The sequence below is a fragment of the Schistocerca nitens genome, chromosome 4 (assembly GCF_023898315.1).
Source record: "Schistocerca nitens isolate TAMUIC-IGC-003100 chromosome 4, iqSchNite1.1, whole genome shotgun sequence".
In the NCBI taxonomy this organism is placed as follows: Eukaryota; Metazoa; Arthropoda; class Insecta; order Orthoptera; family Acrididae; genus Schistocerca; species Schistocerca nitens.
Window position 1 is genome coordinate 688488799 of NC_064617.1, and position 16326 is coordinate 688505124.

At 45.3% G+C, this 16326-nt stretch overlaps 1 protein-coding gene across 1 annotated transcript in view; it reads left to right on the top strand.

Annotated features, from left to right (window-relative positions):
- LOC126251891 (BTB/POZ domain-containing protein KCTD9) overlaps positions 1–16326 on the top strand; it is a 44709-nt gene that overhangs the window by 9680 nt on the left and 18703 nt on the right. The gene's annotated exons all lie outside the window — the stretch shown is intronic.

Below are 16326 nucleotides of genomic sequence, written 5' to 3' on the forward strand. Positions count from 1 at the left end.
GCATTATTTCTCTTAGTAAAGGCAGTGTGATCACGATTATTAAACAATTGGGGTACTCAAAAGTTTGTGCACGGTGGGTTCCAAGAATGTTAACCGATCAGAATAAAGAGGCAAGGAAAACAATAGCCTCCCAACACTTGCAGCGCTTCCGTTTGGAGGGTGATGAGTTTCTGAAAAAAATTGTGACCGGGGACGAAACATGGGTGCATTTTTTGGAACCCGAATCAAAGAGGCAGTCAATGGAGTGGCGTCACACAAGCTCGCCGAGGAAGAAAAAATTCAAAACTGTGCGATCGGCAGGGAAAGTTATGGCAACAGTTTTCTGGGATACAGAGGGTGTGATTCTGGTTGATTTTTTGGAGCAGGGATGCACAATAAATTCTGTTCAATACGTCACAACCCTCAAAAAACTTAAAGCACGTCTTCAGCGAGTTCGCCCAACAAAATCAATGGCAGATGTTCTTCTTTTGCATGACAATGCAAGACCACACACCAGTCGTCACACCTCTGACGAGATTGTCAAAATTGGATGGGAAGTTTTGCCTCATCCCCCATACAGCCCTGACCTGGCACCATCAGACTTCCATCTGTTCGGGCCACTAAAAGAAGCTCATCGTGGGATTCATTTTGAAGATGAGGAGGCCGTCAAAACATCCGTGCGTCAATGGCTTAGGAAGCAGAGCTGTGATTTTTACCGTGCTGGGATACATGCCCTTGTTCAAAGATGGACCAAAACTGTAGAGATGGGCGGAGATTACATTGAAAAATGACAAAATGATCCTCAATGTTGTGGTTTTCAACCTATGTAATTGCATTTAAATTTCCTGACAATTAAACGTAGAAAAAAAAATAGGAGGCATTACTTTTTGACTGACCCTCGTATGTCATTCTTTAAAATGACTCTCTTTGCAGACAAATGGGCAAGTCTCTCAGACCTCCAGTCATCCTGCACACGTTGTATTCCACTACAGTGAGGGAACCATTTAATGATGAGTTGTCTTCCTATCATTATTTGTGGAGCCTGCACTAGTTTGGAAGCTGGTGAATGACTGTTTCATTTTTTGACAGAAATAAACATTCATGGTTGCATTGCCAGTCAGGTAGAAACAAAGTTGCTATCTACCGGGTGATCAAAAAGTCAGTATAAATTTGAACACTTAATAAACCATGGAATAATGTAAATAGAGGGGTAAAAAATTGACAGACATGCTTGGAAGACATGGGGTTTTATTAGAACAAAAAAAAAAGTATTGCTAGACGCGTGAAAGATCTCTTGCGCGTGTAGTTTGGTGATGATCGTGTGCTCAGCTGCCACTTCCATCATGCTTGGCGTCCCAGGTGCCCAGACCTCAGTCCGTGCGATTATTAGCTTTGGGGTTACCTGAAGTCGCAAGTGTATCGTGATCGACCGACATCTCTAGGGATGCTGAAAGACAACATCAGACACCAATGCCTCGCCATAACTCTGGACATGCTTTACAGTGCTGTTCACAACATTATTCCTCGACCACAGCTATTGTTGAGGAATGATGGTGGACATATTGAGCATTTCCTGTAAAGAACATCATCTTTGCTTTGTCTTACTTTGTTATGATAATTATTGCTATTGTGATCAGATGAAGCGCCATCTGTCGGACATTTTTTGAACATTTTTTTTTTTTTTGTTCTAATAAAACCCCATGTCATTCCAAGCATGTGTGTCAATTTGTACCTCTCTATCTACATTATTCCGTGATTTATTCAGTTTTCAAATTTATACTGACTTTTTGATCACCCGGTATTTGCTTAAGAACATTTTTCCTTTGTTACATTTCTCATAGGGTATTGCTTTAGTGAGTAAGGAATTGTACTTCTGCACAGTGACACACAAAGTTTGAATGCAGTTTTCTCCAGATCTCTACATTATTTAGAAACTAAAGTCACTGTAATAGCTGCTGCCATTGATTTGGAATGAGGGGGATTTGTGAGACGTACTTAACTACATGTATCTACATGTGCATATTTGAGATGATGCATTGATGTTCTTTGCCTGTTCGTGGACACAGTGATTTTTGTACAGCCTTTTTCGCAGTTGAGTATAAAGATGATGTGGAACTTAGTTTCTATGCATTTTTGCATTTTGTGTATTTCAGGGCAACGTACCCTTCAGCTTCCAGTTGCCTTTGATCCCTAAATGCAAGACAGTTTATGCTTGACATCATATGTCATGAGACAGTTCACATAATTCATGGGAGGAGGATGACGTACATTGCTTTGTATGCTGCTGTGACCCACTTCCCAGAGATAGAATGTCCTATGCAAACAAGAGTAATATGTTCATAATTTTGCCATTCAAAAGAAGTGATTTGATTCAGTCTAAGCGGTTGCACTTTGACATATAAATCTAAGATTAATGAATTCAGATAGATTTTATGAACAGAAGTGTTTTTTTTTTTTAAATTACATATTGGACACATTACACATGAATCCTTAAAATGTCAGACATTCTAAATGCCCAGTCTCACATTTAAATGTTTTAGGTGTGTTCTTGTAGAACGAGAATATACTTTGGGATTAAAGGCGACCACCAGAAAGCAGAAGCATTGAGTTGTCGATAGGTACACACAAAAGAAAGAAAAAGCTTGCTAGCTTTCAGTGATGAGCTAGAGTAACACACACACACACACACACACACACACACACACACACACACACACACACACACAAAATAGTGTCAGGTAGGTGGGTAGATATAGATAGACAGAGAGAGAGAGAGAGAGAGAGAGAGAGAGAGAGAGAGAGAGAGAGAGCAGGGGGTAGGTCACTCGGATGGAGGCCACTGTTTTGCCTGCTACAAATGTGGGAGGGAGGTGTGGCAGGTATATGGGCTACCATGATTGTAGCAGCCAGTGGGAAGTGGCACAAGCCAAAGAGGACATGAATTGTGAGGACAGAGGGAGAAGAAACTGTTGAGTGGAGGATGCAGGGCAGTGGGTTACCTGAGAATGAGGCCAGGGTGATTATGGGAGCAAGGGATGTAAAAAAGTGTGAAAATTTAGATGAAAAGTTTGATATTTTCTAGTTTCTCTTGCTCTGGAATTATTCAGCCATGTGATATCACTCAGTTACCTCTATACGCAACATTTACCTTTGTTATTGGGAGTACAGTGCCAATTGCAATGTTGGCAGCTCTCCGTAAGCAGTCAATTGTTATTATCGAGGCAGAGATTGCACGGCTGCAGCTATTTTGGAGGCAGTTTGATTCAGCTGGAACATACCTAAGGTGCATTTTATGTTTAATGTAACATTAAACAGTTATTTTTTGAGTATCTCTACTTACATTGTAGTCAGAATATAAATACTTTCATTATTATCAATAATTATTTTAGGTGTCAGATATATGTTGATTGTGGGTTAGAAATGTGATCCGTTGCCAACAAAACTTGCTTCTATAAAGCTGTTATTCGAAGGAGGACAATATTTACAGTGAGAAATGGCAAACAGGTTACAAATTTCACAAAAATGTGTAAGCCGCATTTGCCAGACAGCAAAAGATGCCCCCTACTGTCAGTCCTGCACGTTGAGAGAACTGTGGATGCAAGAACAAAACATCCCCCAGAAACCAACACAAACTTGTCCAGATGACGAAAAATAGCAACCAGTCAGTAGTTGAAAAAGGCTCTGGAGAACTTTGAGGTTGTTGATTGTACCTTTACAGTCCACAGAAAGCTTATTAGTGCAGCTCATCATCCACACAAGAAAGCAAAACTTACCCCTGCAATAAGAGCAGAGAGACTTAAAAGGGCTTGTGAAGTGAGAAATCAGTTTGGAGAGGACTGGAGCAAGGTAAATAAACTTTAAATAAACCAAATGAGAATCTTGTGAAGTGAGAAATCAGTTTGGAGAGGACTGGAGCAAGGTAAATAAACTTTAAATAAACCAAATGAGAATCTTTATGTGAAAATTTATTTTGAAAAATGAATATTTGTTATCAACAAAATATAGAAAAGAGATATGGAGAAATTTTCTTCTTTATTTTCTTTTCGAGTCAGCAAATAACATCGGAAATCATGGACTTTTTATGATTAAACTGTCCTGCCACGCTTCCTTTTAGATTTGCTTTTCTCATGAGTCTGTGTTGTCCAAATGTGAAGAAAAAAGTGTGTCCGAAGAACAGTTGAAGAGTTCTAAGAGTTCTGTATAGCGCAAATCGTAAAACGTGCTCTGTTTGTTATGGTGTTTTGTGTCATGTCAGCAAAGGGTACTGGCTGCCGTTACATTGTGGAAGGCACTGTGAATCAAACTTGATATAGGAAAGTCCTGGAAAAAAAGGCTTTTACCTCAGATGAAGGAATGGTTTTCCAATAGTGACTGTGTTCATGCACAGTGGTGCACTTGCCATAAAGCTAAGTCAGGAGCACAGTGCTTAGCTGAAAGCAATGTAAAAACTTTGCCATGGCCTGGAAATAGTCCAGACAAGAATCTTGTAGAGAATTTGTGGGCAATTGTTAGGCAGAAGTTGAGGAAGATCAGCATTACAACAAGGTTGCAACTCATCGAGAAACTAATCCAAATATGGCATAATGCTGAAGATGTCAAAAATTCATGCTTAGGTTTCATAGAAACAATGCCAAGACATGTTGAATTTCTGATAAATAATAAAGGCATGCACACAGAGTACTATTGTATTCTCATTTAATGAATAAATGCTTATAAACTGTAAATGTGTTAAAAAAAAACCTTGAGTCTAATAATTTTCACATCTCTGTATTGTAAGAGTAACTCCCACCTGGATAGTTTAGAAAAGCTGGTGGTGGGGGAAGGATCTAGAAGGCTTGGGTTGTAAAGCAGACTTTGAAATTGAGCATGTTGTGCTCAGCTGCATATTGTGCCACCAGGTGGTCAACATTGTTATCAACAACAGTTTGATGGTGGCAATTCAATCTGCTGAACAGCTGATTGCTTGTCATACCAACAAAAAAGGCTGTGCAATGCTTGCAGCAGGTGGCCTGGTCTCTGATGGGGCAGGATAAGTCTGTGACAGGACTGGAGAAGGAGCTGCTGGGTGGGTGGATTGGGCAGCCACAGAGGTATGATCAGTATACCACTCCCATCCCCTTGTCCCCCTCAGGGGGCTCAGCATTTAGTTGCTGGGTACGGGCTTGGCGACCCCAGGGTCCCTGAGCTGGGGACTGGGAAGTGCCACCAGTCCTCAATACCATAAGCTCTGAGCGTGCTTCAACGACCACCGTAAGGCGCGACAGTGGAACATTGTACGGTACAGAGCCCAGGGATCTTGGCTTAACTGCCTGGGTTACAAGGATGGTATAAACCTCTATAACTCTGTAAAAAACACCTCAATCTCAAGGTGTGCTGCGCGCTGAGGAGACACATGGCTGTTGAGGTAGAACAGTTGCCAGCGGGCGACCTCTGGGGAACCTGCTGCCCCCGGTTGTATTAGACTTACCCAGGCAAGTGGGGCTCTGTTTGGGTGGACATTCCTTCCCCTAGCTGCTCGTGGGACCACCATGAAACAAAATACAAATAGTGCGCAAGCACGAGTCTCTGAGAAAGGAAAGTTCAATGCTTTACAGTATGACCCCCAATTGTTCCCTTCCCTGTCCACACCAGGGGAGGAATGGCGGTCTAAATTAACTGGTGAGACGTATCCTACTCAATTTCTGGTTTTCAGCCGAACAGATGGGGACTCATTTCTGACCACAAAGCCTCAGTTTTTTGTGGAAAGTTTAGAGGACAAGTTCGGAGAAGTTGAGGGCCTGTGTAAAATGAGGTCTGGAGCAGTCCTCATACAGACAGCATCCCCAGCACAGTCACGGGCATTGCTTGCTTGTGACAAGCTCAGTGATGTTGCAGTCTCCGTTACGCCTCATAAGAGCCTCAATATGGTTCAGGGACTTATTTTTTATCATGACCTGTTGTTGCAGTCTGACGACGAGGTTCGTGCAAATGTGGAACTCCGCAGTGTCCACTTTGTACGACATGGCCTTCGAGGGAGACACCCTGCCCGAGAAGGTCAAGGTGATGATATATCGATGTGATGTTAAGCCTTACCGTATTTACTCGAATCTAAGCCGCGCTTTTTTTCCGGTTTTTGTAATCCAAAAAACCGCCTGCGGCTTAGAATAGAGTGCAAAGCAAGCGGGAGTTCTGAAAAATGTTGGTAGGTGCTGCCACAACTAACTTCTGCCGTCGAATATATGTAGCGCCACACAGGCATGCTTTGTAGGCACAAAGATAGATACTGGCACCAAAATCTCTGCGTCAGACGAGCCTTTTTCCCCCGCCTGGAGTTTCGACCACTGCATTTTGGTACATCATCCAACGAAGTAAATACAAATTCTGTATTGTTGATCTTCGCATGTAGCAGCATTTCAGTGTACTACGAAAATCCAAGTGGCAAGACTGTTTGGGATGTTTGTCAATATGGCCAACTCTACGTTCTGAATTTTTTCCTACCTGTGAGAAGAGATGGTTGCTAATAGGAGCTTTTATGAATTGTGAATCACATGTAGTATTCTCTTCGCCATAAGATTAATACGAATATAAACATTTTGCCATGTATTGTTTCGTGTTTGCTACTATCTCATTTAAATCGTGTCTGCCTAATAAACTACGAAACTAGAGTGAGACAACAGCAAATGCGGAAGAATATACATATCATGTCATGTTTATATTCGTATTATTCTTATGCCTGATAGTGATACAGTCAGAAATGAAGCACGGCAACTGACTAGATTTTTAAATCTAAGATGACTAATTTCTGTGCAGAATGTAATGAACTAAAGAGGCGCCTGCAAAGATTTTGGAACGGAGAAAAAGTTTCGCTAAAATTTCGTTCAGAACATCATCTATCATACGCAGTCTATTATTTGGTTCTTGTTGATCATTATCAAAGAAAGCAGTAGTGTAAGTAACAACAAATGTTTCGTTAATGAGACGACTCCTCTCTATTTTTTATTTGTAAGCGGCGGTAGCACGCACAAAAGCAAGCCACGCCGCGAGCGGCGACAGGCCGTAAACACGCACTATCAGAATGCGACAAACAATGCATGACACAGTGCAGTAATGCATTTTCAGCTTAGAGTGACGTAAACACCTATAACAAAGAGAACGGCACTTATCAGATCAAAGAAAAATAAGCAATCAATTCAAACCAGACGTAGCACGTGAAAAAGGAAGGATATCCGTATAAATACGGACGGAGCGCGTGACGCGTAGCAATGGCTACCTGGTAAACCGTAACTGCTAAGCTTATGACTCGAACCAAACTACTGCAGCTGTATCGTCATTCGTTCGACCTAAATTGTGTCTCATATTACAACTAGACAAACTTTGTTTCGATTTGGAGGTGCAACCAAAAACTTTTCTCTCCCCTTGAATTTCGAGTCTCAAATTTCAGGTGCGGCTTAGATTCGGGAAAAATTTTTTTCCTTGATTTCGAGTCTCATTTTTCAGGTACGGCTTAGATTCGAGTGCGGCTTAGATTCGAGTAAATACGGTATGTCCCTCCTCCCATACGCTGCTTCAAGTGCTGGAGGTTTGGGCATATGTCATAGAGATATGACGCCAACCCTACCTGTCGGGATTGCGGATGTGCTTCCCACCCCAACATCCCATGTTTGCCGCCCCCTGTTTGTGTCAACTGCGGACAGATACATTCACCTTGCTCGTCAGACTGTGCGGTTTATCAAAAAGAACGGAAGATTATGGAGTATAAGACCTTGGACAGGCTCACTTACACAGAGGCTAAACGCAAGTATGTCCGACTTCACCCTGTGCGCATTTCATTGATGTTTGCTGCAGCAGCTTCGATGTTGCCATCCCTGGCGATGAGCCCCCAAGCTCAGCCGCTTCTTGTTGGCCCTCCAGCCCAGCCGTCTATTCCTGCCCCCCAGGTAGTTGGGGGAACACCCTCTTCCTTTGCTCCCCTGTTATCAACATCGGGAGTAACAACCCCTCCTTCTTTGGGGACTTCAGTCCCCCCCCTCTGCGCCGGAGAAGTGCCCACCTCCTCCAGCTTCCCTCGTGCAGAAGGGATCGCTTGGTGCCCTCCCTTCCATGGTTACTGCCCCTCCATGTGTCAGCCAGTGGCTGAAAAAGCCATCACCTGAGGGCCGTAGAGCTTCCAGGTCTTCCTCGGTTCATGAGACTGGGTTGGAAAAGCCCACCCAGCCTGATAAACTGATGGGCAAATGGGACCCTACCAAAAAGAAGAAAAAGCAAAAGGAGAAGGACATAGAGACAGAAAAGGAGTTCACCACTGCACCTGAAGATGATGTGGAGCATCAAGCGTCCCCTCAGGAGCTAGATGTTGCTCGACCCGCAGCTCCTATGGAAGTCAATCAGGCTACTTCGCTATCGGTGGCGGCGAGCGCTTCTAAGGTGTAACCTATCCCCACCCTCCCAAGTTCTTTCATGTCTTCACAGCCAGATGCCATTATCCTTCAATGGAATTGCCGTGGTTTTTTCCACCACCTTACTGAGTTGAAACAGCTTTTGTGCCGCTTCCCTGCCACTTGTCTGGCCCTACAGGAAACCTGGTTTCCTGATCGGCAGACCCCCTCCCTCTGTGACTACCAGGGTTACTATAAGAACCGCATAGAATACGATAGGGTGTCTGGCGGTGTCTGTGTTTATGTTCATGTTACTGTTCCTAGTGCCCCGGTGCCACTTCACACAGCTCTCGAGGCTATGGCTGTTAGAATCCGGGCAGGAATGGAGCTTACCATCTGCTCCCTCTACCTTCCCCCAGATGAGGTTGCCCCTCCTGCTGACCTAGCTGCCTTGTTTACCCAGCTCCCCTGCCATTTCTCCTTCTGGGAACTTTAATGCCCACCACCCTTTATGGGGTGGGCCCCAGATCTCTGGCCAGGGTAGGAACGTTGAGGCTCTCTTGGCACAGCAGGTTATTTGCCTCCTTAACACTGGTGCTCCCACATATTTTAGCTTGACTCATGGCACATACTCGGCTATTGACCTCTCTTAGTAGCCCAGGTCTTCTTCCATACCTCAGTTGGAGGGTCCACGACGACCTCTGTGGTAGCGACCACTTTCCTATCCTGGTTTCTCTTCTTCAATCCCAACCCCCTGACCAGCTGCCACGATGGTCTCTTTGTGGAGCTGATTGGGCAGCCTACACCTCAGCTTCTATGGCCATTGCTTCGCTTCCTGGTGACATTGATTTGGCAGTGAACAAGATCACTATGGCTATTGTTTCTGTTGCTGAGGCAACTGTCCCCTGCTCTTCAAGTACCCTAAGGAGTAAGTCAGTCCCTTGGTGGACACCAGAGATTGCAGAAGCTATCCGGGACCACCGGCGAGCCCTGCAACGACACCGGCGTCATCCTTCCCTAAAGAATCTGGTTGCCTTTAAACGGCTGCGGGCCCAGGCTCAACGGTTAATCCGGCGGAGCAAACAGGACTGCTGGGAACGATATGTTGCCACCGTAGGTTCTCGCACCTCCCCATCTCAGGTGTGGTCGCGGGTTCTGCGCATCTTTGGCTTTCGCCCTCATGCGTCTGTCCCTTGCCTTTCTCTTTGGGGTACACTTCGTACTGACCCAATCGCCATCGCCGAACATCTGGCAGAGTACTTCGTTCGTATTTCAGCGACAGCAGGCTACAGCGCAGAATTCCGCGCCATTAAACAGCAGACTGAGCGTACGCAGTTGTCGTTTCGCACGCACCGTTGGGAACAATACAACGCCCTGTTTAGTGATTAGGAGTTCCAAAGTGCCCATACAGCTTGCCCTGATACCTTTCCAGGTCCAGACTGAATTCACAACCAGTTTCTTCACCATCTCTCGGCGCACTGTCAGGGTGCATTACTCGTCCTGTTCAACCGCATCTGGACGGAGGGCGTTTCCCTAACTTGTTGGCAGGATAGCGTTACCATTCCAGTGCTGAAACGTGGTGCAGATCTGCTGGTGGTTGATAGCTATCGCTCTATCAGCCTTAGCAACGTTATGCGCAAACTCCTGGAACGGATGGTGAGTCGGCGGCTCATGTGGATCCTCGAAGCTTGGGGCCTCCTAGCTCAGCAACAGGGGCGCTTCCGTCAGGGCCGCTTAGTGATCGACAATTTAGTCTCGCTAAAGTCGGTTATTCGTACAGCTTTCACTCGGCGAGAACGTCTAGTTGCTGTTTTCTTTGATCTTTGGAAGGTGTACGATACCACCTGGCACCATCATATCCTTGCTACGCTGCACGAATGGGGCTTATGGGGTCCAATTCCGATTTTTCTACGGAATTTCCTCTCGAATCACTACTTTTGGTTTCGAGTTGGCACATATTTTAGCTGTGCTCATATTCAGGAGAACAGTGTCCCGCAGGGCTCGGTTCTCAGTGTTCACCTCTTTTTGGTGGCGATTAATGGTCTTGCGGCTGCAGCTTGGTCTGTTCCTCTCTATATGCCAATGACTTTTGTCTTTATTACAGTTCCCCAAGCATCAGTGTCGCTGAATGGCAGCTGCAGGGAGCTATCCATAAGGCACATTTTTGGGCATCCAACCATGGTTTTCAGTTCTCAGCCTCCAAGACTCGAGTGACGCATTTCTGTTGTTGTCGCACGGTCCACCTCCATCCAGAGCTCTACCTTGCCAATGAACTCCTTCGTATTGCGGAGACGCATCGCTTCCTTGGTATGCTGTTTGATGCTCAGCTCACTTGGACACCTCATCTTCGCGAGCTTAAACAACGGTGCAGGCGGCACCTCAACATCCTTCGCTGCCTCAGCCACACCGTTTGGGGGGCTGCACGAACAACCCTCCTACAGCTCTATAAGACCTTTGTCCAGTCCCGTCTCGACTATGGGAGTGTGGTGTAAGACTCAGCAGCACCTTCAACGTTGCAGATCCTCGACCCGATTCTCCACTGTGGTGTCAGACTGGCGACAGGTGCCTTCCGCACTAGTCCAGTGACTAGCCTTCTAGTAGAAACTGGAATCCCTCCCCTAAGATTCCAAAGACAACAGCTGCTTGCGTCCTATATTGCCCGCGTCCATGCCTCGCCCGACCATCCAAACCGCAGGCTCCTTTTTCCGTCTTCTGCATTTACCTCCCCACGACGGCGGCCTAGGTCGGGTCTCCCGATCGCAGTCCGCGTTCGTTCCCTTCTCTCGTCACTTGAGTCCTTTCCCATTCCTCCATCCTTCCGGCCTTCTTCTTCTACACCTCCTTGGTCCCTCCCCCGCTTGCAACTTTGCTTGGATTTGTCCTGCAACTCCAAGTCCTCCGTTCCACCTGCCAGTCTTCGTCAAGTCAACAATTCCTGGCTCTTCTTGCCTCGTTTTGCGATGCAGATGTAGTCTACACTGATGGTTCTGTGGTCGATGGATGCACTGGGTTTGCTTTCATCCATGGCGACTACGTTGAGCAGCATTCCCTGCCTTGTGGGAGCAGTGTTTTCACTGCGGAGCTGGTTGCTCTTTATCGTGCACTCGCTCACCTTTCCTCCTGCCCTGGGGAGTCATTTGTCATACGCAGTGACTCCTTGAGTGGATTGCAAGCACTCGGCCAGTGTTTTTCTAGGGACCCTTTGGTGCACAGCATTCAAGATGCTGTGTTTGCTCTCGCCGAGTGTGGTCGTTCAGCAACGTTTGTGTGGACCCCGGGCCACATCGGCATTCCAGGAAACGTACGTGTCGATCGGTTGGCCAAGTAGGCCACCACTTCGCTACCCCTGGAGCTTGATCTTGTGGAAAGAGACCTCCGGTCAGCCCTACATCGCAAGGTCCGCGATGTCTGGAGCTCTGAATGGTCTGTCTTGAACATGCCAAATAGGCTCCGCATGGTCAAGTCGTCCACGACCGTATGGAACTCATCCTTGAGGGGCACGCATAGGGACTCAGTTGTTCTCTGCCGTCTCCAAATTGGACATACGCAGTTGACCCACAGCTATCTCCTTCATAGTGAGAACCTGCCCCAGTGTCTCTGTGATGCAGGTCTGACAGTGGTCCATCTTCTGATGGACTGCCCTGTTTTAGCCCCCTTGCAGCAGTCCTTTAATTTACCAGCTGCACTTCCTTTAATTCTAGGTGACGATGCCTCTATAGCCGACTCAGTTTTACGTTTTATTCGTGCAGCTGGGTTTTATCACTTGCTCTAGTGTGGGTGCTCTCGCATGATTTCTCAGGCTACACCCACTCCAGCGACTTTTGTGACATGGCTACCAAAATAGTGTCTTTTATGGTAACAAGTTGTGTTGGTACCTCTATCAATGCTTTCCAGCTGGAGGTTCTTCATTTGTAGTTGAGAGGTTGACCGTTTTCCTGATCCATCAACCACTGTAGTCTGTTTTACTCAAGTCACCTATTTGTTCTGCTCCTTTTAAGTGTCCTCTATTTTGTGTTACTGCGGTGTTCATTTTAGCTCTGTACCCCTTGGTGTTCCCTCCCTCTGGGTGCAGAGGCTACGCTTTTACTGTATAGGCCTTTTACAAGTATGCCTGTTTGGAACTGGGGACTGATGACCTTAATGTTTAGCTCCCATCAAACCCCAAAACCAACCAACCAACCAACCCCTTGCCACAGGGATATGATCCCTGTGGTTGACCAAGGTGCAGGACTCCCCCAATCCACCAACCCAGTACCTCCTAGTCCAGTCGTATCACAGGTTTATCCTACCCCAACAGAGGCCAGGCCACCTGCGTAAGCAGCTAATATACCAACTCTGCTGCAAACACTGCACAGCCTTTATTTTGGTTGGCGTAGGTTACCAATCAGCTGTCCACCAGGATGGCGTGACCACTGCCAAACTGTTGTCAAAAACAAAGTTGACCACTTGGTGACACAACATGCAGCTGAGCACAACATGTTCAATTTCAAAGGCTGCTTCACAACCCAGGACCACCACCAGCTCTTCTGAACTACGCAGATTTGAAGTTGTTCTTACAACGTACGCTCGGCTCCCATAGTCGTTCTTGCCTCAGTCTCAGGTAACCCACTGTCCTGCATCCTCCACCCAACAATTTGCTCTTCCTTTGTTCTGTCACCCCCTTCCAATTTTCATCGCTTTCAGCGTGTGCCACGTCCCACTGGCTGCTACAATTGTATCAACCTGCATACCTGCCACTGCTCCCTCCTGTATTTGTAGAAGGCAAACCGACCACCTCCCCTCCCTCTGAGCCACCCAAGCCCTGTTCGCTCTCCCTGCCTCCCCCTCCCCCTATCCACCCCGTCTGACACTACTCCCACCACAATCAGTCCACTTCCTGTAAAATATCGATGGCGCTGTTGGTCTAGCAGGCACCACGTTGGGGCAGGAGCATGACTGCACACACATTTTACTCTAGCTTGTTAATGGATAACTCTGAAAGCCGCCTCCTTGTGTGTCTATTGATGACCAAAACAGGTCTGCATTTCAGTGAGTGGTCTCCTTGAATCCTAAAGTACTTAAAATCTCACAAATGTCATGAGAATCAAGATAACAGTGTGTCTGTACATAACTTACTTGTTTCCAAAAAAAAAAAAAAAAAAAAAAAAATGAGAAAGCATTCTGATATGACAGAATTATACTGGTCATTTCATAACTCTTAATGAGACTACCTAGAAAATAAATAATTTGTTAAAAACATTCTATGTGCCTCACCAAGGAAGTGACGGGTTCTAATGCCAATAAGAGAACTTTCATTTTAAGTGCCATTAATACTGAGACACTAATTTTTATTTCTGCAAAACAGTTTCTCATCTCTTCTAAATCTTTACTAGTGAAAATAAAATTTAATTCAAGGAAAAAATATTCAGTATTTGCTTCTGTTTCTTATACAGTTGTCCCCTTTGGGTCTGGGGGTTAGAATAGGCCCGAGGTATTCCCGCTTGTCATAAGAGGTCACTAAAAGGTGTCTCACACATTTCAGCATTTCAGCCTTAATGTGATGATGATCCCCTGTAGGTTTTGTCCTCCATTTTTCAAAATTTTCCTGAAGAGCGAGGCAATTGGGGAAGGGTGCCTTACATGGTGCATAGTGTCCATCATGCGCTGAGACCTCTCGCATCCTTTGTCGACGTGGATCTGCACTTCTGCTTATTCTCCAGCTGTTGGGCGATGTCACCCTCCTGGGTGCCTTTTCCTCCTTCCCATGTGCAGTATCGCTTTCACGCTGGCAATGATAATGGACTTCTTAGCTTGTTTGCACCTGATATCCAGCACGGTAGCCAGTCCATTGTGGTGGGGCCGCCATGTACCCTGTTGGTTGTACCCCATGACCACATACAGATCGCTCTGCTGATGTGCCGTTAACTCCCCACGTATGCCAAGGAGAAGATGACTGTCACCCTCGGGCATCGGGACTCCAGGCAATGGTCATCCTGCCAGGTGGTCTTTGCTGCAGCAGGGTAGCACCTGTGGGCAGTGCCCCTGGTCGGAGTGGGTGGCATCAGGGTGGATGACATGCCATGAAACGTAGTACGTCATCTCTTACTGGTTGTCAAACTCCAGCAGTCTCTAAGCAGTCAAGGTCTAACTTCAATGCTAAGAAATGCGACCCCAAATCATTCTCCCCCTGGCGACACCATGGGAGGAATGCCAGGCTAAGGATGGCAGCGAAGCCTATTCACCTCGGTACCTCGTATATACAAGAGTTGATGGGGAATCTTTCTTGTCAATGAAACCTCAGTTTTTTGTGAAGCATTCAGAGGACAAGTTTGAGGAGGTGGAGGGCATGTCCAAAATGTTGTCAGGGTCAGTCTTGATCGAAACAGCAGCCTCTGCCCAGACACAGGCACTACTTGCTGTGACAAGCTGGGGATGTTTCTGTTTCCATCACACCCCATAAGAGCTTAAATATGATCCAGGGTATCATATTCACAGGGACCTTCTTTTGCAGTCTGACGATGAGCTGTGCGCCAATTTAGAGCGGTGAGGTGTCCATTTCATTTGGCGTGTCCACCATGTTGTGAGGGATAATCAGGTTGCCACCGGTGCCTTCATCTTGGCCTTTGAGGGTGACACATTACCCGAGAAGGTCAAGGTGATGGTCTACTGCTGCGATGTAAAGCCATATCCCTTCCCTGATGTGGTGCTATAAGTGCTGGAAGTTCAGCCATATATCGTCCCGCTGTACTTCCGGCATCACCTGTTGGGATTGTGGATGTCATTCCATTCTTCGGATCAAATGTTGAAAAATTTACAGCAGGACTCCCTATACTGTTGGGGAAGAACTGTCTTTTATAATATTTTCAAGACTCACGTTGTCTTCTCAGTTAACTTCTCCAACTTCTTTATTGTTTGTGCTGCTCAAATTTTCTGTTTCCATTTCAAAGACGTTTTGGTGATACAAACAAAAGCATACATGCTCTCTGATTACCCCAAAACTAAACGTAGGAGACCTTAACATATAACTCTTGGAACTTGCTACTGGACACAAAGAGCATGTGCACTCTGGCAGTGAATGTTTTAAAAATGTTCTTTGTGATCTGACATATGGAACAAGTCTACAGACATGAAACAGAGCACCGAGAACACAATAACGCTGAAAATGTATTTTGTGTAAGAATGGCACTTCGAACTATTGACATTTTCATTCATCATACATAAGTGACTTTAGCGTGTTTGGTTGTCGAGACAGCAGAACTTTAAATTGTACAGCACTGTGTGAGTAATGCATATACAGGAAGCATAAATGACAGAGAAAGAAAACAAATGAGAGTAAGTTTTGGATTCTGCTGTGTAGATTATTACTGCGCCCTAATACTACAGGGATGTGATGTAAGTGCTGCATGCATGTTTTGTGACTACAGCGTTGTTGCCTTTTGGGCATGTTAGTGTAGGTCCATACAAGCTATTAAGTGAACATCATCCACTATCATTAGAAGTGGTACTTTTTCAGGTGTATTTGTGTGTGCAAATTTGAGCTGATGATGTGATCTTTGTAACAGAGTTTATCACCAGCTGAGACTTTGCATGATGAAACTAGATTAGTACGTGTTCAGATGGGCACTAAAATTACTGATATTTCCTTGCTGCGGTTGGAATTAACTTTTTATGGAAGAAACAACAGGAAAGCATGAAATTCATATATACCAGTTCCCAAATTGAATAATTTTGTTAACGAGATAATTGAAAAAAGAGCTAGGAAAAGGACATCTAATGCTTTCAATTGATCAATCGCAGCAGTGCATGAAACTGAGTGAGAATATGGACTTACATAATGAAAAGAGATGTTTACATAGTAATGAATAGAGATGTTTACATAGTAATTGTCATAATAAAATAATCCTGAACATTTTTGTGCTGTAATATTATATCTTCACAGAATTTTAAGAAATGAGTTAATTTATTTGGTTGTTGTTAGAATATGTATTATGAGAATAGCATGTAGCTATAAGAT